The sequence below is a fragment of the Rhinatrema bivittatum genome, chromosome 9, assembly GCF_901001135.1.
Source record: "Rhinatrema bivittatum chromosome 9, aRhiBiv1.1, whole genome shotgun sequence".
NCBI classification, from domain to species: domain Eukaryota; kingdom Metazoa; phylum Chordata; class Amphibia; order Gymnophiona; family Rhinatrematidae; genus Rhinatrema; species Rhinatrema bivittatum.
This window is the reverse complement of record NC_042623.1, coordinates 231,100,482-231,124,755: the sequence shown is the minus strand read 5'-3', so window position 1 is coordinate 231,124,755 and position 24,274 is coordinate 231,100,482. Positions and strand designations below refer to the sequence as shown.

The 24,274-nt window shown below is 43.9% G+C and overlaps 1 pseudogene; it reads left to right on the top strand.

Annotated features, from left to right (window-relative positions):
* The first annotated feature begins 5,753 nt into the window (after window positions 1–5,753).
* LOC115099631 lies at window positions 5,754–18,063 on the top strand (annotated as a pseudogene).
* Window positions 18,064–24,274: the final 6,211 nt, after the last annotated feature.

The following is a 24,274-nucleotide window of genomic DNA, read 5'->3' as shown; positions in this document are numbered from 1 at the left end:
GAAATTATCTGGATTATATCCAGAATCTCGTGTTGTAGATTGATAGGAGGCAGGAATTATAGAAAGGGAAACTTTGGTTTGGCCCAGCAAAACATAGCTGTGTCTGTCTTTGATGCAGACTTAATCAGATCTATCTTTCTCCCTCTCCTATCTTCAGCTGTTATGATGAGAAGTTTGTGAAATAATCTTGTGAACTTCATTGGGGTGGCTGGGGTAGAATGAAATTTCATACTAGTTGAATGTCAGAATCTGGAAAATGTATGTGGAAACAGACTTTATTATCAGGTTTATCAAAATGTAATTCTGAGACTACCAGGCCAGAGCGCTACTTACCCATAATTAAGATATAGACCCTGCCAGTCTTGAATCAGTGACTCTCAGATTTGTGGGTGGAGAGTCTACTCTCTGGGAATTTTTCCATCTGGCTTATCTGTTGGCCAGGGATAGCGCTAATTTGTCTGCACAGTATAAAAGTATAACATTTTTGCAGCTGGCTATATGTGGTACAATGGATTTCCTGGACCTTGTTCCTTTGACTCTTTGAACAGCCTAGTTCCTGTCTGCCTGATCTTTGCCTGTTCTGGATCTTTCATGTTCTTGCTTCCCTAGATCACCCATCTGTTCCTGCTTTGGCTGCCTCCTGGGTAGATACTCACCTTGGCTGATTATTCTTGCTCCTTCTGGACCCACCTTTCTTGGACTGGACTAGCCAGTAGTGCCCTAGGCTCGGACCTGACACTGCTATTGTTTTCAGAAGTGAATCGTGGCTAAGATGCTGTTTCCTGGGTGTTCTTTCCTATGGTCGCTCAGGTCCCCTCCATAATTAACAATATAGCTGAAACCCTTTGCTTGGGCGCATAGTCAGATGTGTGCAATAGTGCAGGTCAAGGGAACAGTCCAGTGTGCAGCAAACAACATTAACTAGGCCACCGACTTAAGGATGCCAATGAAGCCAAAGATGATTACAGTACGCAAATAGAAAAGAAATTAATCAATAATAATTGACAAACACTTGCTAGATAACAGTAAATAAAATATCCCAAAATAGGCAGAGAATCAAAGTAATAGAACAAGAATTAATGTTCTTGTCTTCATGCTAATAATTGTTTTTAATCAATCAGGATAAAGTATCCCATTAATCATTTTTCATGTTTTTTTTAGATTCAGAATGAGTTATCCTTCTTGCCCCATCAGTAACATTGATAGTTAATTGAATGTACATGTTCCTTGATACTTCAAAGAGGGACCCTGGTAGATATTCCTTGAACTTGAGGAGAGCCATTTCCAATGTCAAATGACAAACACTAGAAAGAAACGTATTCTCTGACAGATCATGACTGACCTGCTGGCTGCATCTCTGTTTTCATTCTTTGCCTCTTGGATCATTGCATGAGGAATAGGGCTTCCGCCCCCCCCCCCCCCAAATCAAAAAAAAGAAACTGCCTGTTTCTGTCTTTCATATTATTAAATGCATGGAGTAATTGTGGTTTTTGTATTGTTTATACTAATAGTCATTATTTTAGAAGTGTTACATTCTTTTCTCTTTCAGTTGTGAAATGTTCCTGTGGAAAAGATCTGTTTTCTCTTTTACAGGGATCCATTAAAGCAGTATATTTCAACATTTCATTGCAAGTATTATGTCAGGTCTGTCCATTTTATGCGGCTCTATTGCTGACTCCAATTCCAGCCAGCAGATAGTGCTGCAAGCTGCTTGGACTATCTATCTAGCCTCCCAGCTGTGTGCTTCGCTTCTCACTTCCCCCCAATGACCATCTTGTTTCCTGCCTAGACATATATTTATACTCAGACCTTTCTTCAGTCACTTGCAGAGCTTGGTTTCTATCTTCCTGGTTCCTCATACTTGACTGTCCTTGTTACTAAATCCAGATGCTTTCCTTCAGCATTCCTGCCTGATCTCCTTTTTGTTCCTAAATTCCTGGTGTGCTCCAGCTACTTGCTGTGTTCCAAAGTTCGAACTTGCTTGTATCAGGAACTACTCCTGTTCCTCTAGCCTTGCCAGCCACCAGCACCTGAGAACTCAAACCAAGAGGAAAATAATTGGCCTAGGAAAAAGAGGCCGAACCTTTCATGCTTTGTATGGTTGGCCTGATTTGCCTCTGCCAAGACATTAGGCTGCTCATTCCTGGGGCAACCTTTCAGATGACTATTGTCACATATTTGACAAGATATTGTGAGCATAATAATGTAAGATGAATGGAAGCATAAGCATTCAGGATATGCAGGGCTGCATAGATGTTTTGCAGCCCATCCTTTTGTACTAATTAGGAATTCCAGCATGACCTTTTTTAGTCTCTGTGGATACTTTTTCATACATTTCTCAAAGGCTGACTACATTTAGGGAGAAAATGGGTAATCAATCCCTCTAGCACCTTCATTCCACAACTAATTTTTTCATAAAAAGACATAACAAAGATGCTGATAGCTTAATTGAGTTGCATTCAGAAAAAAACAATGATTTTATCTTGCCAGAGAGAAACAAAACATGTCAGCAGATAGGAACCAATAAGTCCAACTGGTCTGCCAATCTGTGCCCCTACTGTGCTGCCCTCGTCCCAATTGGATCAGTAATCTTCTCCCTCCCTCTTCCCTACCACTATGGTCCCTTTGGGGGTACTTTTAAGAACGGCTGCAATGCATAAAATCTGCAGGTGGTTTTTATCTGCAGACCTTACACCAATTTTCAAAGTGAAAGTACACACGGACTTTCACTTTGACAATTATTCCAGGTAAAACTACCCCAAAACATATATACCCACTGACATCTGCAGGTAGTTCTTCCAAGAAATGATACAAGAAAGTACAAAAGTGTGCGCATCGTTCCAAAATCCTCCCCAGCCCCGCTCCCGGGAACTTTACGCTGCATGTAAAAGTACATGCAGAGGCCATGTGTGTGTACTTTTCCACACATATAGAGCCCATTTCCATGGGTAAAACACTGTTTAACAAGGAAATAACTTTAAAAATTGCTTGTGTCTATCCCAGGCATGCTTGAATTCTGCCACAGTTTTGGTTCCTATAACTTAACTTCCACTGGAAGTCTGTTCCTGATGTCCACCAGCTTCTCAGTAAAAAGAATATTTTTTCAAATCCCCTTTGAGCCTTCCAGTCTTCTTTTTCATAAAATGTATGGTTTTATTCTTGTTTAATTTTGGGTGGAAAATCTGTGTATTCAGTGCATTGTAAAAGTAATCCCTGTTCCTCCAGCTACTAGAGTTTAGGGCTCACTTGGGAGTATTAGGGTCAAACTTTGATCCATACTCCCAGGTTTTTTCCTGACCAGGGGGAAGATAGTCTTACAGGGCCCTTAGGCTGTCTGGAAGTCTTCTGAAACCTTCCAGTAAAATATCATACTGCTCACACAGTCTGGTGATGATCAAAAAAATATACCCTTTACTGGAATAACTGATGCAGATTAATAAAATCTGTACATTGCACAACAGAGAACAGTGCAATTCATACGGCAAAAACAAGACAGTACACAGTCTAAAAAAACAGTCAGTACAAATGTTTACACACTAGGGGTTTTCTTCCTCCACTAACCACCAGCTGAGGTACATTTGGAGCTTGGAACCTCCTGATATGGTTAAGCTGTGTTTGGGTGGATCCTTGGGTACTGTGGCAGATGACCACACCCAGAGGAAGGAGCCCCGTGAGGAGCCACAGTACTAGGCTAGACTCAGAACGCACAAACACAGATAGTTCTTTATTATACAGCTTGAAGAGTACCACCAGAGGTGGCAGTAGTGAGGCAGTCTGGTAGTAGCAGTCTCGGGGACCTCGGCAGAGGGAGCCCTTCTCACCCAGTTGGTACAGGAAGGTTCCGAAGCACATTTCCCACCTAGGTAGTACTGTGAATGAGACAGACTGAGAGTTAGAGTACTCACTAGGTGTTTGCTGTAGGTATGCGATTCCACCAGGTTGAAGCAGAAAGTGCAGGCACCCAGGCAGGGAGAGCAGGCCCTCGAGGAGCAAGTACCTGTTCCCTGTAAGGCACCTGAAATAAAGCAGAGGGCCCCCGAGGAGCGGGTACCCAGGTTAGCAGTTACCCCGAAGGGCAGAGAGAGAGCTTCCAGCGGCAGCACGGAAGCGGCAGAGTAGCGTAGACAGGAACGGATTCGAGTCCTTGCTAACTCAACGAGCTAGCAAAGTAGAATAGGTTATATACCCGGATGGCATGACGTCAGCAAGGGGGAACGCCCCCAAGGTTCGCGCCAAGGTTGGAATAAAGATGTGGGTGACGCGCGCGCGCCCCAGTAGGTACCTGGGAGGAGCATAGCGGGAGGCTGCACCATAGCTGTTCCGGGGATGCCGGAGAGGTCGGCTTGTAGACGTGGCAGTAGCTATCTTTCCTAGGTAAGCAGGAGAAGCCGTGAACAAGGTGAGGCAAAAGGGGCGAAGCCGTCTAGCATCGACGGACGCAACAGTACCCCCTTTCAAAGGGCATCCACGCTGTTTCCTACCAGGTCTTGGTTTCTTAGGATGAAATCTATGGAAGTCCTGTAGCATCTCTTTGTCCAAGAGTTTTCTTCAGTTCCATAACCCTCCCATGATATGAGGTATTCCCATACTCTGCCTCTTTTTCTCACATCGAGAATAGCGTCTACTTTGTATTCGATGTGTTCTTCTGCATCTATAGGAGTAGCTTCAGGTGTCTTGTTGGAAAACTCACTACAGATCAATGGCTTCAATAGTGAGACGTGGAACGCATTATGAATCTTCAGTGTAGATGGTAGCTTCAGACTATAGGTGAGATTGCCTAATCGTTGGAGAATGGGAAATGGTCCAACGAAGCGTAGAGTGAAGCGAGATGAAGGTAGTTTAAGTCTTAAGTGCTTAGTGGATAGCCAGACTTTGTCACCAGGCTGGAAATCTGGAGCTTTGCAGACCCATCTAGAACGGGTAGATATGAATCGGTTATTTACTCTTTCGGATATTAGAAAGACTAGGGGGCACTCCATGAAGTTAGCATGGGGCACATTTAAAACTAATCGGAGAAAGTTCTTTTTTACTCGACGCACAATTAGACTCTGGAATTTGTTGCCGGAGGATGTGGTTAGTGCAGTTAATATAGCTGTGTTTAAAAAAGAATTGGATAAGTTCTTGGAGGAGAAGTCCATTACCTGCTATTAAGTTCACTTAGAGAATAGCCACTGCCATTAGCAATGGTAATATGGAATAGACTTAGTTTTTGGGTACTTGCCAGGTTCTTATGGCCTGGATTGGCCACTGTTGGAAACAGGATGCTGGGCTTGATGGACCCTTGGTCTGACCCAGTATGGCATTTTCTTATGTTCTTATGTTAGTGAGCATCATATCCTTTTTTAGCTCGAAGTCCTGCTTTAAGAAGCATCTCTTTTGTCTGAGTCCAAAGTTGTTGAATATCTTTGGCAGTAGATTGAGCTGCCGGGGACGACACTGATAAAGGAAGGGGTAGTGGTGGCAGTGGTAGTCATCCATAAACCAATTCGAATGGTGTTGATCCAGTGGATGTTGCTGGATGAGAGTTGATGGTGAATTCAGCCCAGGACAACAGTTCACTCCAATCATTCTGGCGATTGTTCACGTAGGCATGAATGAACTGCTTGAGTGTCCTGTTCATTCTCTCTGTTTGCCCGTTAGATTGTGGATGGTATGCTGAGGTGAAGTCGAGAGAAATATCAAGCTTCTTGCATAGTTCCTTCCAGAACTTAGCTGTGAAGTGGGCTCCTCGATCGGAGACTATGTGCTTAGGCATGCCGTGTAGGTGGAAGATGTGCATGATGAAGAGCTTGGTGAGCTCCATGGCGGTGAATAAGCCAGGGAGAGCCACAAAGTGAGCCATCTTTGAGACTCAATCTAGAGTTACCCAAATTGTGTTGTTTCCTCCTGAAAGTGGTAAGTCTGTAGCGATGTGTGTCCATGGTTCGTCTGGTACTGGCAAGGGTTGGAGTAGGCCCCAAGGACAACCGGGTGGCGTCTTCTGTCTTGCACAATTTGCGCAGGAAGCAACATAAGAGAATGTGTCTTCCTTCATGGTGGGCCACCAATAACAGTTTTGTAGCTTAGCAGAGTTCTGCGTTGGCCAGGGTGTCCTGCCAGTTTAGAGTCGTGAGCCCATGCTAACAACTTCTTTCTGAGGTTCTTGGGTACAATGGTTTTTCCTGCAGGTACTGAGTGAGTAGTTGCCAAAATAACCGTTTCTGGGTCAATGATGTGTTGCGGTTCCTCTGGAATATCCTCAGAGAGGAATGAGCGAGATAGGGCATCTGCTCTGATATTCTTATCTCCAGGGCGGTATTTTAGCACAAAGTTGAATCTGTTGAAAAACAAAGACCATCTCGCTTGTCTATGATTTAGGCGCTGTGCGTGACGGAGGTATTCCAGATTCTTATGGTCTGTAAAGACAGTGACTTGATGTTGCACTCCTTTGTGCCAAGGGCGCCATTCTTCGAATGCCATCTTTATAGCCAGGAGCTCTTTATCTCCTATTCCGTAATTTTTCTCTGCAGGAGAGAAGCGAGAATGAGCATGGTTGTAAAGCCTTCGAATCACCGGCCTGGCTTAGTATATCCTCAATGCCAACGTCTGAGGCATCAACCTCAACGATGAAGGGCTTGGTGGGATCCGGGTGTCGGAGACATGGCTTGCTCGAAAAGCCATCTTTTAATTTCTGGAATGCAGCTATTGCCTCCAGAGACCAATTTGTAACATTGGCACCTTTCTTTGTCTTAGCTGTAAGCGGAACTGTAAGTGAGGAGTAGTTCTTGATGAAAGTCCTGTAATAGTTGGTGAAACCTAAGAAACATCTTAGAGCCTTTAGACCGATGGGTTGTGCCCATTTCTTAATGCTCTTCAGCTTCTGTGGATCCATTTGAAAGCCTTGGTTGGAAACGATGTAGCCCAAGAAAGGCACAGATTCCTTGTGGAATTCGCACTTGGATAGCTTGGCATATAGATGATTCTCGCGCAGTCTTTACAGTGCTCTTTTGACAACCTCAAAATGAGTGGTCATGTCTTGAGAGAATATCAAGATGTCATCTAGGTAGATAATGACACTCTTATAGAGGAGATCCCGGAAAATGTTGTTCATTAAATTTTGAAAGACAGCCGGGCGTTGCACAGGCCGAAGGGCATCATTAAATATTTAAAGTGACTGTCCTGGGTGTTGAAAACCGTTTTCCACTCATCACCAGCGCGAATGCGAAGTAAGTTGTAGGCTCCTTTCAGATCAAGCTTGGAGAATATCTTGGCTCCCTGTAGTCCGTCGAATAGCTCTGAGATCAGAAGCAGGGGATAACGATCTTTCATTGTTATCTCGTTGAGACCCCTGTAATCTATTCATGGATGCAATGTTACGTCCTTCTTCCCCACAAAGAAAAAGCCTGCACCAGCAAGAGACTTGGAGGGTCTTATGAAGCCCTTTTGGAGATTTTCCTGAATATATTCGGACATGGCTTTATTCTCTGCCACGGAGAGGGGGTACACCCATCCCATGGGTGGTTCAATGTTCAGCTTCAGATTAATAGCGCAATCATAAGGTCTGTGGGCTGTAGTACATCCGCAGCTTCTTTTGAAAAGACATCTTGGAATGATGCATATTGAGGCGGCAACCCCGGCATTACTGGGGTGGTTGGCATGCATGGTATAGGAGCGACCTCCATCAGGCATTTCCCATGGCAGTCTGGGCCCCAACGTGAAAGTTCCAGTGTAGCCCAATTGAATTGAGGCTTATGCTGCTGCAGCCACGGTAATTCCAGTACTATAGGTTGCATGGCCTTCTCCAAAACAAAGAAGGAGATAGTTTCAGAATGGAGAGCACCGGTCCGTAGACATACTGGTTCGGTGAGTTGGGTAACTTCACCCGGTAAGGGCTCTCCATGAATGGACGACAGAAGTAGTGGAGACTTCATACTGGTAGTGGGGATCCGTAGGTGTTCCACTAATCGTTGTAGATTGAAATTGCCTCCTGCCCCTGAGTCCACTAGGGCAAGAGTCTGATACTCTAAGGGTCCGCAGATCATGGATACAGGAAGCGAGAGCGGAGGAGAAGGAGCAGTAAGATCTAAGAAGAGTCCTCCCGTAGGACTTAGGTCTGCCAGTTTCCCGGACGTATAGGGCATGTTTGAACAGCATGGCCAGCTTGTTCACAGTACATGCACAACCCCAATTTCTTCCGTGTTCTTCTCTCTCTTGATGTCAGATGGCTGCGGCCTAATTGAAAAGGTTCTTCACCAGCAACTGGGACTGAAGGGACAGGCCTGGGTGTGGACTTAACTCGAGCTTCGCCCTGAAAGGGTTTTCTGGGAGTCTTGTTCTCTTGAACCTTGACACGAAGTTGGCGATCAATCCTTGTTGCCAACTTCACTAGTTCAGTCAAGGTCTCAGGCATCTCACGAGCGGCGAGCTCGTCCTTCAGACAAGAGTTCAGTCCTTCAAAGAAAGGGTCTTCAGGCACTTCGGGTCTCAGGATAATTCAGATGCCAATGTCTTGAATTCGATAGCGAAGTCAGCTAATGGTTTATTACTTTGCTTCAAGTGAACCAAGGAAGATCATGCAGTGTCTTCGAAAAGTGATTTAAACAGTTCGAGGAATCCTTCAAGGTCATGAAGAATCGGATCCTCGCGCTCCCACAGTGAAGAGGCCCAAGACAATGCTCGTCTGTCTAGATATGACAAGATATAGTTGGTCTTGGCATAAGCTGTGGGAAAATAGCTGGGTTGCAGGGAAAAGTGCATGCAGCACTGGTTAATGAAACCTCTGCATCTCCAAACCTCCCCCGAGAAGCGGGTAGGAGCAGATAGAGGTACAATAGTCTTGACCGTCACTTCAGACGGTGTAGCTTCTTTACCTGTGGTGGTAGGTAAGTTCATCTGTGTATGCAGTAGGTTGAATGCAGCGGTCAAACACTCCAGCGCATTCTGCTGTTCAGAGATTCGCTGGGCCAGGCCTGGAATGGCCTGCTATGCGGTGAGCTGAGCCAGATCCATTGAGTTAGCAATCTGTTATGGTTAAGCAGTGTTTGGGTGGATCCTTGGGTACTGTGGAAGAGGACCACGCCCATGGGAGGAGCTCCGTGAGGAGCCACAGTACTAGGCTAGACTCAGAACGCACAAACACAGATAGTTCTTTATTATACAGCTTGAAGAGTACCAGCAGAGGTGGCAGTAGTGAGGCAGTCTGGTAGTAGCAGTCTCGGGGACCTTGGCAGAGGGAGCCCTTCTCACCCCATTGGTACAGGAAGGTTCCGAAGCAGGTTTCCCAGCTAGCTAGGTAGTACTGTGGATGAGACAGACTGAGAGTTAGAGTACTCACTAGGTGTTTGCTGTAGGCATGCGATTCCACCATGTTGAAGCAGAAAGTGCAGGCACCAAGGCAAGGAGAGCAGGCCCTCGAGGAGCGAGTACCTGTTCCCTGTAAGGCACCTGAAATAAAGCAGAGGGCCGCCGAGGAGCAGGTACCCAGGTTAGCAGTTACCCCAAAGGGCAGAGAGAGAGCTTCCAGCGGGAGCATGGAAGCGGCAGAATAGCGTAGACAGGAACGGATTTGAGTCCTTGCTAATTCAATGAGCTAGCAAATTAGAATAGGTTATATACCCGGATGGCGTGACATCAGCAAGGGGGAACACCCCCGAGGTTTTTGCCAAGGTTGGAATAAAGACGTGGGTGACGCGCGCGCACCCTAGTAGGTTCCTGAGAGGAGCATGGTGGGAGGCTGCACCATAGCCGTTCCGGGGATGCCGGAGAGGTCAGCTTGTAGACGCGGCGGTAGCCATCTTTGCTAGGTAAGCGGGAGAAGCCGTGAACAAGGTGAGGCAAACGAGGCAAAGCCGTCTAGCACTGACGGACGCAACACCTCCCTCGGCTCTCCCATTTTTGGTACATTTCTTTCTGGTGTCTGTAGTTCAATAAGACTGGAACACTCTCCTGAACAGAAGAGTTTCTTCTGACTCCTTCCAAGCAGCAACTCTGAAAGTAGATCTCAGAGTCTTAAGAACATAAGAAATTGCCATGCTGGGTCAGACCAAGGGTCCATCAAGCCCAGCATCCTGTTTCCAACAGAGGCCAAACCAGGTCACAAGAACCTGGCAATTATCCAAACACTAAGAAGATCCCATGCTACTGATGCAATTAATAGCAGTGGCTATTCCCTAAGTAAACTTGATTAATAGCCGTTAATGGACTTCTCCTCCAAGAACTTATCCAAACCTTTTTTGAACCCAGCTACACTAAATGCACTTACCACATCCTCTGGCAACAAATACCAGAGCTTTATTGTGCGTTGAGTGAAAAAGAATTTTCTCCAATTAGTCTTAAATGTGCTACTTGCTAACTTCATGGAATGCCCCCTAGTCCTTCTATTATTCGAAAGTGTAAATAACCAAGTTACATCTACTCGTTCAAGACCTCTCATGATCTTAAAGACCTCTATCATATCCCCCCTTAGCTGTCTCTTCTCCAAGCTGAACAGCCCTAACCTCTTCAGCCTTTCCTCATAGGGGAGCTGTTCCATCCCCTTTATCATTTTGGTTACCTTTCTCTGTACCTTCTCCAACGCAACTATATCTTTTTTGAGATGCGGTGACCAGAATTGTACACAGTATTCAAGGTGTGGTCTCACCATGGAGCGATATAGAGGCATTATGACATTTTCAGTTCTATTAACCATTCCCTTCCTAATAATTCCTAACATTCTGTTTGCTTTTTTGACTGCTGCAGCACACTGAGCCGACGATTTTAAAGTATTATCCACTATGATGCCTAGATATTTTTCCTGGGTGGTAGCTCCTAATATGGAACCTAACATTGCATAACTACAGCAAGGGTTATTTTTCCCTATATGCAACACCTTGCACTTGTCCACATTAAATTTCATCTGCCATTTGGATGCCCAATCTTCCAGTCTTGCAAGGTCCTCCTGTAATGTATCACAGTCTGCTTGTGATTTAACTACCTCTGAATAATTTTGTATCATCCGCAAATTTGATAATGTCCACTTGTCGTATTCCTTTCCAGATCATTATATTAGTGAAAAGCACCAGTCCAAGGTACAGATCCCTTAGGCACTCCACTGTTTTACCCCTTTTCCACTGAGAAAATTGACCATTGTAGTCCTACTCTCTTGTTTCCTGTCTTTAAAACAGTTTGTAATCCACGAAAGGACATCGCCCCTCCTATCCATGACTTTTTCAGTTTCGTAGAAGCCTCTCATTAGGGACTTTGTCAAACGCCTTCTGAAAATCCAATACCTACTCTACCCCGGTTCACCTTTATCATCTACTACTGTTTATTAACCCCCTTCAAAAAAATGAAGCAGATTTGTTAGGCAAGACTTCCCTTGGGTAAATCCGTGTTGACTGTGTTCCATTAAATCATGTCTTTCTAATGCTCTATGATTTTGATCTTGAGAATAGTTTCCACTATTTTTCCCGGCACTGAAGTTAGGCTCACTGGTCTATAGTTACCCGGATCACCCCTGGAGCCTTTTTCTTTACTCTGACTCTAACCAGAAATCAATTCTGCAAACTGTAAACTACAGCCTTTGTGAGAGGGATCTCTGTCATAGTGAAAGGTAATGATGTTGCTTGTGGTCACAGTCAAGTCTTCAGAGGTGGCAGGTCCTGCAATGGTGTCCCACAGGGTACTTGGTCCAATGTCTCCTCCTAACCGGGTCTCCCACAGGAGAAAGGGGTATGCAACCCATCTAGTTTGGTCTCCAGGGAATGAAGAGGAGGCAAAGATGTGATAAAGGAATAAACTCTCCTTTTGCCTTACAATTTTAACAATTTTATTCAGTATCACATTAAAAACTAGCAATGACTAACTTTAGCTTTCTCTTTTCTTTTAGCATTCACAACCTAAAAAAACAATTCTTATAAATTCAGAACTGCATTCCGATAAACTCTGCATTCCGATAAACTCTGCATTCCGATAAACTCTTTTAATTTCTCTTTATCTCTTTATGTATTTCTTCCCTTTAGAAATTGAGTCATTGTGTTAATTTTGTCTTTCAGAGAGGCCTCTGTAAGAGAACTATGAATGCAATGGTTGATCCTCTTCTTTAGTAGGTATGTTTAAAATCTTTTCTTTCTTTCCCATTTTTATCTATCTTGTGTTCTATACTTTTCTTCTTGCTGCTCTTTCTTTTGTGTATCTTTCTGTTGTTTCTCTTTTATATGTGGGTTTGTTTGTCTCTATTCCTTGCTTGTTTTCTCTACGTGTACTCTTCTCTGTACAGCTTGTTTTTGTTGCTGATGGTACCGTACACACACTTAGCTGTGGAATATTTTGGGCTGGCTAGCACTGCTGAAATAAGGTGGTGGCTCATGCTGGCTGAAGCTCTTGATGTGTAGGTCTATCTTCACTCTATTACCTGGCTTTAAACAATAGAAAAAGAAAAACTGATAGGGGTGTGCATTCGTTTGCAACATATTGGCAATCCGCAACGTATATGCCATATTTGTTGTATTTGTGGGGGTCACGAAACATATGGCGAACCCCCACGAATACAACATATCACTAACGAATAAACCCCCACCCTCCTGACCCCCCCAAGACTTGCCAAAAGTCCTTGGTGGTCCAGCGTGGGTCCTGGTAGGGATGTGCAGCAGGGACGGATTCGTCCCATACTGGTATTCGGATTCGTCAGGACCCAAATCTGTTGCATCCGTTCTGGGGGGGACCCCGATCCAAAAAATCTCATCCCAACACTTTAAATTTAATTAACTACAACGCCCCACTCTCCTGACCCCCCTAAGACTTGCCAAAAGTCCCTGGTGGTCCAGCGGGGGTCCTGGAGTGATTTCCTGCACTCGGACCGTCGGCTGCCAGTATTCAAATTGGCGCCGATAGCCTTTGCCCTTACTGTGTCACAGGGGCTACCGATGCCATTGGTCGGCCCCTGTCACATGGTAGAAGCAATGGACGGCCGGTGCCAATCTTGTGCTCCTACTATGTGACAGGGGCTGACCAATGGCACCGGTAGCCTCTGTGACACAGTAAGGACAAAGGCTATCGGCGCCATTTTGAATACTGGCAGCCGAACGGTCCGAGTGCAGGAAATCACTCCAGGACCCCGCTGGACCACCAGGGACTTTGGCAAGCCTTGGAGGGGACTCCTGAGTGTTGGTCCCTGTCACATGGTAGGAGCACAAGATGGTGCCAGCCGTCCATTGCTCCTACCATGTGACAGGGGCCAACCAATGGCACCTGAAGCCCCTGTGACATAGTAAGGGCAAAGGCTATCGGCGCCATTTTGAATACCGGCAGCCGACAGCCTGAGTGCAGGAGATCGCTCCAGGACCTAGGGGTATGCATTTGTTTGCAACATATTGGCAATCAGCAACATATATGCCATATTCGTTTTATTCATGGGGGTCACAAAACGTATGGCGAACCCCCACGAATACAACGTATCACTACTGAATAATGCCCCACCCTCCTGACCCCCCCAAGACTTACCAAAGTCCCTGGTGGTCCAGCAGGGGTCCTGGAGCGATCTCCTGCACTCGGGCTGTCAGCTGCCGGTATTCAAAATGGCGCTGATAGCCTTTGCCCTTACTATATGACAGGGGCTACCGGTGCCATTGGTCGGCCCCTGTCACATGGTAGAAGCAATGGACGGCCAGCGCCATCTTGTGCTCCTACCATGTGACAGGGGCCAACCAATAGCACTGGTAGCCCTGTTACATAGTAAGGGCAAAGGCTATCGGCGCCATTTTGAAATACTGGCAGCCGACGGCCCGAGTGCAGGAGATCACTCCAGGACCCCCGCTGGACCACCAGGGACTTTTGGCAAGTCTTGGGGGACATATGGCCCCTGTGACATATGGCTCCAGGACCCCCGCTGACCAGCAGGGACTTTTGGAAAATCTTGGGGGGGGGGTCAGGAGGGTGGGGGGTTTGTAGTAAATTAAATTTAAAGGGTTGGGATAGTGTTTTTTGGGGAAACGAATACATATGTAACTAATGAATGGATCAGGGTCCCCCGAGAACAGATGCAACGGATTGGGTCCTGACGAATACGAATACCGATGGGACGAATCCGTCCCTGCTGCACATCCCTAAAAACTGACTCCCTCTACCCAATTATCTTCCATAAACTATAGAGTCCCCTGAATGTTGTCTTGAAGACTTGTTGGACTTGTATTGCTAACTAGTTGAAAACAAAGGATAATTATTAAGCCCTGGCTAGTGCAAAGTGAAATCAGTAGCCTACTTGAGGGGGGAGGAGGGGGGGAATCACATGTATTCTTCATGCATCAATCACTCACTTCTTCTCAAGTGGTATGACCTCAAATAGTATAGCCCTAAGAGAGGCGCTCTGATTAAGTCCAGGCTGTTGAGCTTGGATTTTAGCCTTTATATGCTCTGCTCTGATGATATGTACTTTCTGAGTTTCAATGTGGTTTCCTGCTTACTAAAGAAAACACTTAAGCTTCTGGTAAGGAAATAGCTTTTCCTAAATTGACTCAGGAATCTAGGAGCTGCCACTTAGCAAAGACTGTAACATAAGGTGCTTTATGGCTGTCACCCCAATATTAAACTCATAACATCACTTCTCTTGATTTGCCTCTCAAGGAAGTTAACATGCTGCTCTTCCAGCAGGAAGGACACTCCTCTAGGCTCAGGATTAGAGTTTATTTCTCCGGTAGGATGCACCACAGTATCTCAGCTCAGGCAACTTAATTCCTGATTTATGTCATATTTTTCACTCACTCAATGCTCACTCTTAACAATAATTTTCAAAAGCTGACAATTATTTCACCATAAGGCAGCTATGCATAACTTAAACCTAACTGACTTATATCTTACCGGCATCCAGGTTATTTCTACTCAAGACAACACTCACTCAAGCATGCAATCACCCTCAGTGTATCTGGCCACTATTTCTTTGTTGTTTTCTGGTGATTTTTTAACTTTATTAGGTCTCAAGAGAAGAGCCACTGTATAGCTCTCCCTCAGAGCTTGGTTTCCAGTGCAGCTCTCTTTGTATTCTATAACTGCCACAGACTTTTCAGCATCCTTGTGCTAGTGCTGATGTGTGTACTTAAATAGTACTTGTGTCAATCTGTACAACTCATAAGGTGTTTTAATTCTGCTTCTTTTCCTTTTCTCCATTGTTGTTATGTCCTTTAAAGAATTTAGAGAGACTTGAATACTTTCTTAAAGGAATTTGTTAGGTCCAGTGAAATTGTGCGTTGTTTTTCTTTGGTGTCATTACGCTGTGCTCATTACCCTGAAGCCTTTGTGTTTCCAGGGTGATGGTTTCGGAATGTAGCAATCTGGTGGTGTATGCTGTGCTGTCAGAACTTGTTTCCTAGCCAGCTGTCATAGTAAAACCTGACCCAGACTATCTGAAAGTCACTAATCTGGAGTTAACTTTACAATCAATTGGAATTTTGATCCTTATAATCCCTCTTCTTTTTTCCTAATTCCCAAAAACATATCCCAAAACATTTCCTACTAGTTCACACATCCATTGTACCCATTAAACCACACACTCACACCAATACCCACCATTTAAAACTATACCACTTATAACTAAAATAAACATTGTTTAGTAGTTACCAGAATTCCTTCTAGTGCCCCATCCCTCAATGAATTTATTTTTAGCATTTTTGCTTCTCAAATCTTCAGAGCTCCAATGGAGCTATTTATGCCTTAAAAATTAATTTTGTTTAGCCATGACGGGCCATTCTTGGCCCACCTGTACTCTTTGTCTGTTTTTAATTATTTTTGCTGTATTGTGCTTTATTTTAATTAATTTTGTAGTCCCCGCTCTGGATCTGCAAGAGCCCGCTGAGATCATCACTAACAGCAGGATCGCGGCCTAACCTTAATTGATGCACAGGGCTTTCCCAAGGCCTCTGATGCCTTCTGCAGCTCCCCTCTCTTCTTCCTGGCTCAGCATGAAATCCCCAGACCAAGGAGGTCAGGCCGTGGCTCAATGCCGCATTGTCCACTCTAACTCCTCTCCTCTTAGCTGCCTTTCTACTTTGATGTGACTCCTCCATGCCACGGAGACCTGCCACTGGCCCCCATGGCTCAACATCATCCTAGCCCCATCAAACCACAGGGAGCCTGTCACTGGCTCCACGGGCTCCCAATCATCTTTACCTCTTCCACAGTGCTGACATTGGCCTCCTCCAAGCTCACCTGTCTGATGGCTTCCCAAACCGGTCTCTTTACCAAGCCCCTCTCTCCAACTAGGCCCGGCACCAACCATCTATCCAGACCTCGGATCACCACCATCACTACCCAGGGACCCCAACACCACCCCAGGACACGTATCTTATTTTCTTTATATCCCCTGTTTACATGACTTTAAAAAAATCTTTAGTATATGCAAGGACTATGGAACTAACTCCCCTTTTTCATCATATCTCCTGGTTCTCTCAAACCTAGGATCCTTCTTGAACTCCAAGAAATTTCTCTTCTCCTGGTAGGACTGAAGGCTCCAACCTTGAAGCTCAGCCACCTTCCCATGTGGAAGACTGGACTAAAGAGAGCATGAGCCAGAGGGCACATGAATTTTGTAAACACACTCCTTTACAAGACATCTCCTACTGGGAAGGGTCAGAGAACACTATACGCTTTTCCTGTCTCTCTGACATCTCATACTCGACGTCTGTGAAGACTCTGATGCATGTTTCATAACATCCAAGTTTCATAACCTTGATCCAAGTTTCATAACCTTGTTCTATGTAATGCCTTTTGGCAATTTTCATGTTCTGTTTCAATGTAAACCGATGTGATCTTTATTTCATATAGGAACACCGGTATATAAAAATCTAAAAATAAATAAATAAATGTGATAAAAGACACTTTGGGGATAACCTTTTACACCCAACCCTAAAGTGCCTGGCTTGCAGGAAGGAGGAAACCGGTTGTCTTAGGAGGGGGCCCACCTGCTCCATTTCCTGATTTTTTTTGTGGGACCTGCTGTAGACTTCTTGCATCTTTACTCAATTAGAGTGGTTCTTGTCCTCAATTAAACCCACCTATTAACCCATATTTTAAATGTGATCCCTGTTTCTTCCCAGAGATTTTTTGTGTGTTCTAACTACAATGTAAGCTCCACAGAAAAGGAAGTTTGGATTGGTAATGGGACGCGCACGGGTTGCTTCAGGCCATTGAGCAGGGGCGCGTGGTTGAGGGTGTTGTGGGGAAGGGGAAGGGGCTGGGCAGGAGGATGAGTGTTGGCCCCATGGAGTGTGGTGTAGTGGGAAGAGCCTGCTGAGCGCCGTGGAGATCGAGCTGAAGGCGGGCAGCTAGAAGGGTGACTCCCACGGAGTGAGAGCTGAGTGTTACCCTGCAGAAGGCCAAGCTGTGGCTGCCCTTCAAGGAGCTCACCATTGAGATGATTATCTCCAAGGATGGCAGATGGATGTTCCCTGTGCTGAAGGTGAATGTGTCTGGTCTGGACCCCAGTGCCACATACTTCCTCTTGCTGGATATTTTGGCCGCCGATAACCACTGCTGGAAGTACGTGAATGGAGAGTGGGTGTCAGGAGGCAAACTCGAGCTGCAGGCCCCCACCTGTGTATACATCCAACTGGATTTCCCCAGTTTTGGAGCCCTTCCTGGCAACGCAGTTCATTGCTGTAATTGCTTACCAGAATGAACTGATCACAGCTCTTAAAATTCAATACAACCCATTTGCAAAGGCTTTCCTTGATGCAAAAGAGAGAAGTGATCACCAGGACATGATTGATGAAGTAGATCAACAGTCTGCTTATTCACAATTAGGTAGCTGGCTTATTCCTGGAACTGGATCACTTTGCCCTCCTACTCCCCACCCTCAGTTTGGAGCCCTTTTTCGTTTTCCTCTCCCCACAGCTGTGACAGATATTCATCACTAAGGAATCACCGTTCTGCCCTTTATCCTAATCCATATTCTAATAAAAACAATTCTTCCACAAGCTATTCGTATAATCCCTCTGCCTGTTTGTCCATGCTTCAGACACATGACAACTGGTCCAGGTGCCCACCCACAGCAGCATGCTGCCCATGAGCCACAAATCGGACACACCTACCAACTCCAGCCAGCATCCCAGCTTGTGATCTGAAAGTAACAGCACCATCATGCCAATGTCTCAAGCAGAAGTGATGTCAAATGGACTAGGCAATCACTTCATGTGAGGTTCTGCAGCACATTATCCATCTCGTCCCCACTGTCTACCCACACCTTCCTCCGATTTATGACAGTGGAACACCTGACATTTCTGACAGTCAGTATGACACCTCGGTGTATACCCAGCTGTTATCTACATGGACTCCAGTCACACCACCTTCCATGTAATCCGTAACACTTTAAGGCAAACTGATTTTCTATTGACTCAGTTTTTTTATCTTGGAAATAATGTTCTTTTAAAGGAATGAGGTACCCCTTAAAATGAACATTTAGTGTTGGTTGAGCAAATTCTTTTTCTCAAAAGAAAAGATGTTAGCAGTTGAGGAATATTTGGTCCACCTATTGTGCTGTCAGGACTGCTCAGTCTGAGTTTCTCCTTCCTCTTCCTGCCAACTAAGATCTTTGTATTTTTGTATTCTACCACTGTATTGACTACATTAGTGGCATAAACTGTTTGTGAAATTGTAATATCTCCATAAGCAAACCTTACTGTCAAAAGATGGATATCAGCTAAAGTCACAAGAACAAATTACACAAGCAATATGCACAAATGGTATACAAGTCGCAATGATCTTGTATGCTGATGCATAAAAGCTGACTTGTGCTTGGCAGAGGCTGTTGTTGAAAGTCTGTGATTAAAAGCAGGTGACAGTATTGGTAACACTCTGAAAACTGGATAAAACCAAGAAAATCAGTAAAATGGTTCTAAATGTAATAGGGTTACATTTTCCAGTTCTTGCATTGCCTTGATAAGAGTTAGCTTGTGTTAGATCCACTAGGACTCAGACAATGCAAACTATAGCATTTCCTGTGCTAACTGTAGACGGAAATCTGCAACTTTTTGAAGGTTTTTATACTTCTTCTCTTCTCCACCCCTTAAAGTTCTTTGCTGTCAACTTCATTCCCTTCAACTAAAGTCCATCAGAACTATTTTCTACCTACTACGGCATGAAGTTTTGTATATATTTCTTCCCAAGCATTGTTATATCTATTATTCAAGCAGCACATTTGGATTCAATCCAGTTGCCAAAGAACATGACACTGAGTACACATGTTATTTGCAGTATGTCAGCATTTCCATGAAGTCTCTTCTCTCATGGATGGTAATTTGTATATAATTAGTTAAAATGGCCAGGACACTCATTCGTGGAGAGCACCTGTATCGCTAAACTATACAGTGGGGAATGTAACACTTTAAATTGGGGAATGAAATCTACATGTTCTTAAATGTACATTTCCCTACCTCATATTTAATGCCTGTGTTGGCATGGGTAGAAAATAGTATTCCAAACAGAAAAGACTGCTAAATTAAGCTATAAATGCAGTGAATGTGTTAGAAAATAACTTCACCACATCCTCAGACCTTACCTCTAGATCACTGCTTCTGATTCAACTTATTCTGGTAACGCCGTAAGAAGGTAGTCTACGTAAAATGAAATAGTGATCATTAGTTCAGTTCAAGGGCCCACAGGCAAACTTTTTTTGCATATGTGTCTCTCTACAGCAAGGTATGTCTTGTGGTGCTATATAAATAAACAATAGTAGTAGTAGTAGATGCCAGGGTTTTTTAAAATTAATAAAAAAAGAGAATAAGACGGAGACATCAATAGTACATTAGTACCAGTACAATACAGCACTGGAATTTTTCAATGTTCAGACCTTGAGGTCTATAGCGCACCCCAAAAAGCTAACTGCACTGCAATTGTGCTCTTGCACATCATTATTTCCATTAATATTTATTGCCCTTTATTATTGGATGTAATTCTGTTTTGTCTAAAGTATACATGCTACCACTACTTCTTCACTGCAATCTATTTTATAATCCTGAAACTGCACTACCCTACAGGGGTGGCTCAAGGCAATCTGCTGCCTGAGGTGAAGGATGAGATGGTGCCTCCCATCCCATGGCCCAGTGCAGGTAAAATCACTCAGGGCCAGGGCAGGGGGAAGGCAATGGAGGGTGAAGTGACTTGTCCAAGGTCACAAGGAATGACAATAGGATTTGAACCCTGGCTTCCCTTGTTTGCAGCCCACTGCTCTAACCACTCAGTTTTTGGGCCTCTTATTTTTTTGTTCTCAGTCTTTGGCGTCCACACTAGGGGGTGCTGGAGAAATGTTTAATGGGGTGGGATGGACTTTGACCACCCCACCTCCTGGGTCTAGTACTAGGACTCCTCCATTCCCTCTTGCCTGCCTCCCACCCTTCTCCAGGATCTGCCCTGGGGGTGTGAGAGGTTGGTGAATGGTGGGAGTCTGTGAGTGTGACACACTCTCTCTTAGGGCTGATACAAGGGTATTAGATGCCCTAGACAAATCTTACAGCCTTTCATTCCCCCTTCCCTCCCCTCCCCACATAATTAAAACGTATGCATTCTTTTCCATTTTAAAATGTATTAACTTCCCCAATGCCTATGGAAAATAGACATTCAAAGTACAATCTTCTGAAGTAAGAATAACACTTACAACATATATATTATATAGGCATACACTGCAAAAAAACACACTTTCAATAATAATAGTTTAATAGACTTAATAAACCTCCTTTCTCATAGTAATCAAGGCAGTTTACTGGATCCCATATGGGTATTAGGCCTATGGTAAAGTGCACTGGGTGTGGACCTGGCTCACAGAAAGCCAGGAATAAACTGAACTACAATTCCAATATAGTAAGCCTTCCATATCTTAATTGCCAGCACTCAACCTATGAAAGAGCCGTACTGCAAATATTACATCAGGCCCTAAACACCAATACACCTCCTAATAGGAAAACAGATTAAAGCCAGGTTGTTGTAAATCCCTACACAGAAACTACATGCTAGCAGAATACCTAAAGCCTCAGTCACACAAGCAGAACACAGATAGACTCTGACCAAATACAGAATAAAGAGATCATAAGATATAAATTGAAACATGCAGACAAAAACTGAACTGGAAATCACAAGAAGTCAAACTCTGTAAGCAATGCAAACACAATCAAGAAATATAAAACATTAAACATATACTCAAAGATCAGTTTGGTAGATATTATTAGGATGTCAGTAAGCAAGAAATGATGCATTTTTGAAAAGTGAGTTTGCAATCCCTAGTTGGAATTTGGACAGATTCATGTTCAGTTCATGAAAATTCTTCTATAGGAATAAATGGGTGAAATTCATATAAATGTCCTATGAACAAACATGTATTGCTTGAATAAGTTGATTAAATTTGATGAGGCACTTGGAAGGGTTTAAACAGTAAGCAAACTCTGTGAATAGCTCAGCAAACAAGCCTGAACACCATTCAAGCTATGAAATAACTTTTCTTGGCCTGCTCGGTTACAATATCCTCAAATCCACTGTATATGCAGAAGAGAATAACATTATTTGTAATTAATTTTTCAAGACAAATTATGTGCCCATCCCTATCGTTAAATGTAGATTTCATCATGCAAGTTTCATCATAGCAAAGTCACATCGTATGATTTCTTAGAAACATGGAAAATGGCTGCAGATCAGAACTCAGGGCCATCTGAATGTTCCTGATGCAGTATAACAGAACTCGCCCAGTGTCAGGCTCTCCCAGAGTCCTCTGTGCCTATCCCATGATGTCTCCAATTCTGTTATTGTTGTTCCGTGTTTCCTCCACATTTCTCTGAAGATCTCCTCCTGCTATGCCTGAGTTTATTCTTTTTGAGCTTGTATATTAAATTACAAGCAAAATACAGGCATTCTTTCTTAAAAGTGTATTTTTCTTCATGGGACATGTGCTTTTAAAAATGTCTATCATATTCCCCTTTCCCTCCTCTCTTCTAGGACAAACATTGTTAGGTCCTTAAGGCTTACTGTGCACAGACCACACTACTTTGCTAACGCCATGGTAGTCCTGCTTTGAACTACTTTTCTCCTGTCTATATCCCTTTGGAGATATGGCCTCCAGAAATGTTCAAGATGAAGGTCTCACTAATTATCTCCCTCTCCATGATTACTATTCTCAAACACTTCTAAGGTCTTCCTGGAAATCACTTAAGCTAATACTGTGGGTTGTGTCCAACACCAAAGGACACTGTTTACACTCATTGATATAGAAAAGGCAAGTGGTTATTGTAAATTCTATGAAAGGAAATGTGCTTTTTAGCAAGAACACTTTTATTTTACTGTTGTTGACATTGTAGAATATATTACCTAAAGAAGATAAGTAGACAACATTGGATAGTATACAAGAAAATGCAGGGGGTATTAATGTTTATAATGGTCTTTGTAGGGCAAATTGCTGTAGCCAACTAGAAGATGACCGAACCTCATGGACAAAAATCATTATTTGATCCATGTGATGATGCAACAACATATCATCATTTGAAATCGTGGCTCTTTGAGCAATGCTGGTAATTACAACACTGTCAGCTTCTGTAGCGTGCTGCGGCTTTGCCTTGAGGTTCTGCAGCTATCTGTGATTGGCTCCATTGAGCTCAACCCCTGGCAACACCACAGGACACTGCAAAGTGCCAGCGTTGCTCATATGTACTGTATGTGGAAGTTTAATTTACTCAGATGTACAGTAGTAATGTGCCCTTGCATGGGAATTTCCATTATCTGTTTATCACAAAGTTGCCATTGGTTTATTTTGGCAAGGTTAAGGTATTATTTCTGAGATCACGAGGATGTTGAAGAAGAGCCAGCTCTAGCAGGAATAGCTTCCTGCTAATTATTTTCATAAAGGAGTCAGTAGAGCAGTGTGTTGGCTGTCTCTTATATTAACAGTGTATTTTTACTCTGTTGGAAGGCTGTGCTGAGATTAATATAAATGTTATTAAAACCATAAATCATTCACTAATGATGTGCAATAGAAAACCTTTTGCTATAGCATAAGGCTTCTAAATGTCAGCCACAGAGTGTCTGCAAATGACTTGTGCACTACACTATCAGTTCATTTTTACTAGCACAGTACACATTTTATAGGATCCTATTAAACTGGGATATCACACTATATCAAGGAATGCAAAAGCCATTGATATTCTGTATGCATGCTTTCCCAGAGCCGTGATTTCAAAATGTATTCACAGCTTTTTTTTTTTTTTTAAATGAAGGCATGAGAAAACTTAAAGAGAAAAACTGAGTAGAGGATGGAAAATGAGAAATAAATAATCAGATGCAAAAAGAAGAAATGGAAGAGCATGGGACAGCGCTGGGACTGGGTGGGGGCAAGGGAGTTGGCTGTCCCAGACATTAGACTCAAGGGTATCATCTGCAGGACATTTTACATATGGGCATAGCAGGGAGCTCATTGCATGAGCACAATGCCCTGATAAATATATTGGCCAGTGCCCCAAATGTTAGGCATCAAAGAACAGCCCTCTGCTGCCTACTCCAGCTCCTCCCTTCTCAAGCAGCATGCAAGAATCTTTGCAAAGCAAAGAAAATCCCTAATCCAGCCCCTCCTCTCCTGTTCTTTCTCCCTCCCCTCTTGTCTGCAGGGAACAGGAAGGAAGGGGTGGGTGAAGTTGTCTGCATTTTTCTATTTCTAATTTGTGATCCCTTATTCTATATTTGATGAGGGTGTATGTTTGTGCATGTGACTGAGGTGAAGTATTCTGCTAGCATGTAGGTTCTGTGTCAGGATCTGTGGCAGTCCAGCTTGTTCTGTTTTCCCAATAGAACGTGTGTTTTAGGGCCCATTGGAATATTTTCACTGTTGCCTTTTCATACAGGGTCATTGCTCTTTGAGTTCTGGGAGTTATTGCTGATTTGTACACAGGGTCGCTATATAGGTTCTGAGGCACGTTTTTGCAGGGATTTAGTTTCTTGTTTGTTATATGTATTGATTAGGGATGTGAATCGTTTTTGAACGATTAAAATTATCGTCAGATAATTTAAAATCGTCCAAAATCGTTAGAGTGCACGATACAATACAAATGCCCCCGATTTATCGTCAGGGGCATTTGTATTGTATCGTTAAATAGGGCGCGGGAAAACCGGCACACCAAAAAAACCCTAAAACCCACCCCGAACCTTTAAAACAAATCCCCCACCCTCCCGAACCGCCCCCCCAAATGTTTTAAATTACCTGGGGTCCAGTGGGGGGGTCCCGGCGCGATCTCCCACTCTCTGGCCACGACTGCGTTAAGAGAGAAATGGCGCCGGTGGCCCTTTGCCCTTATTATGTGAC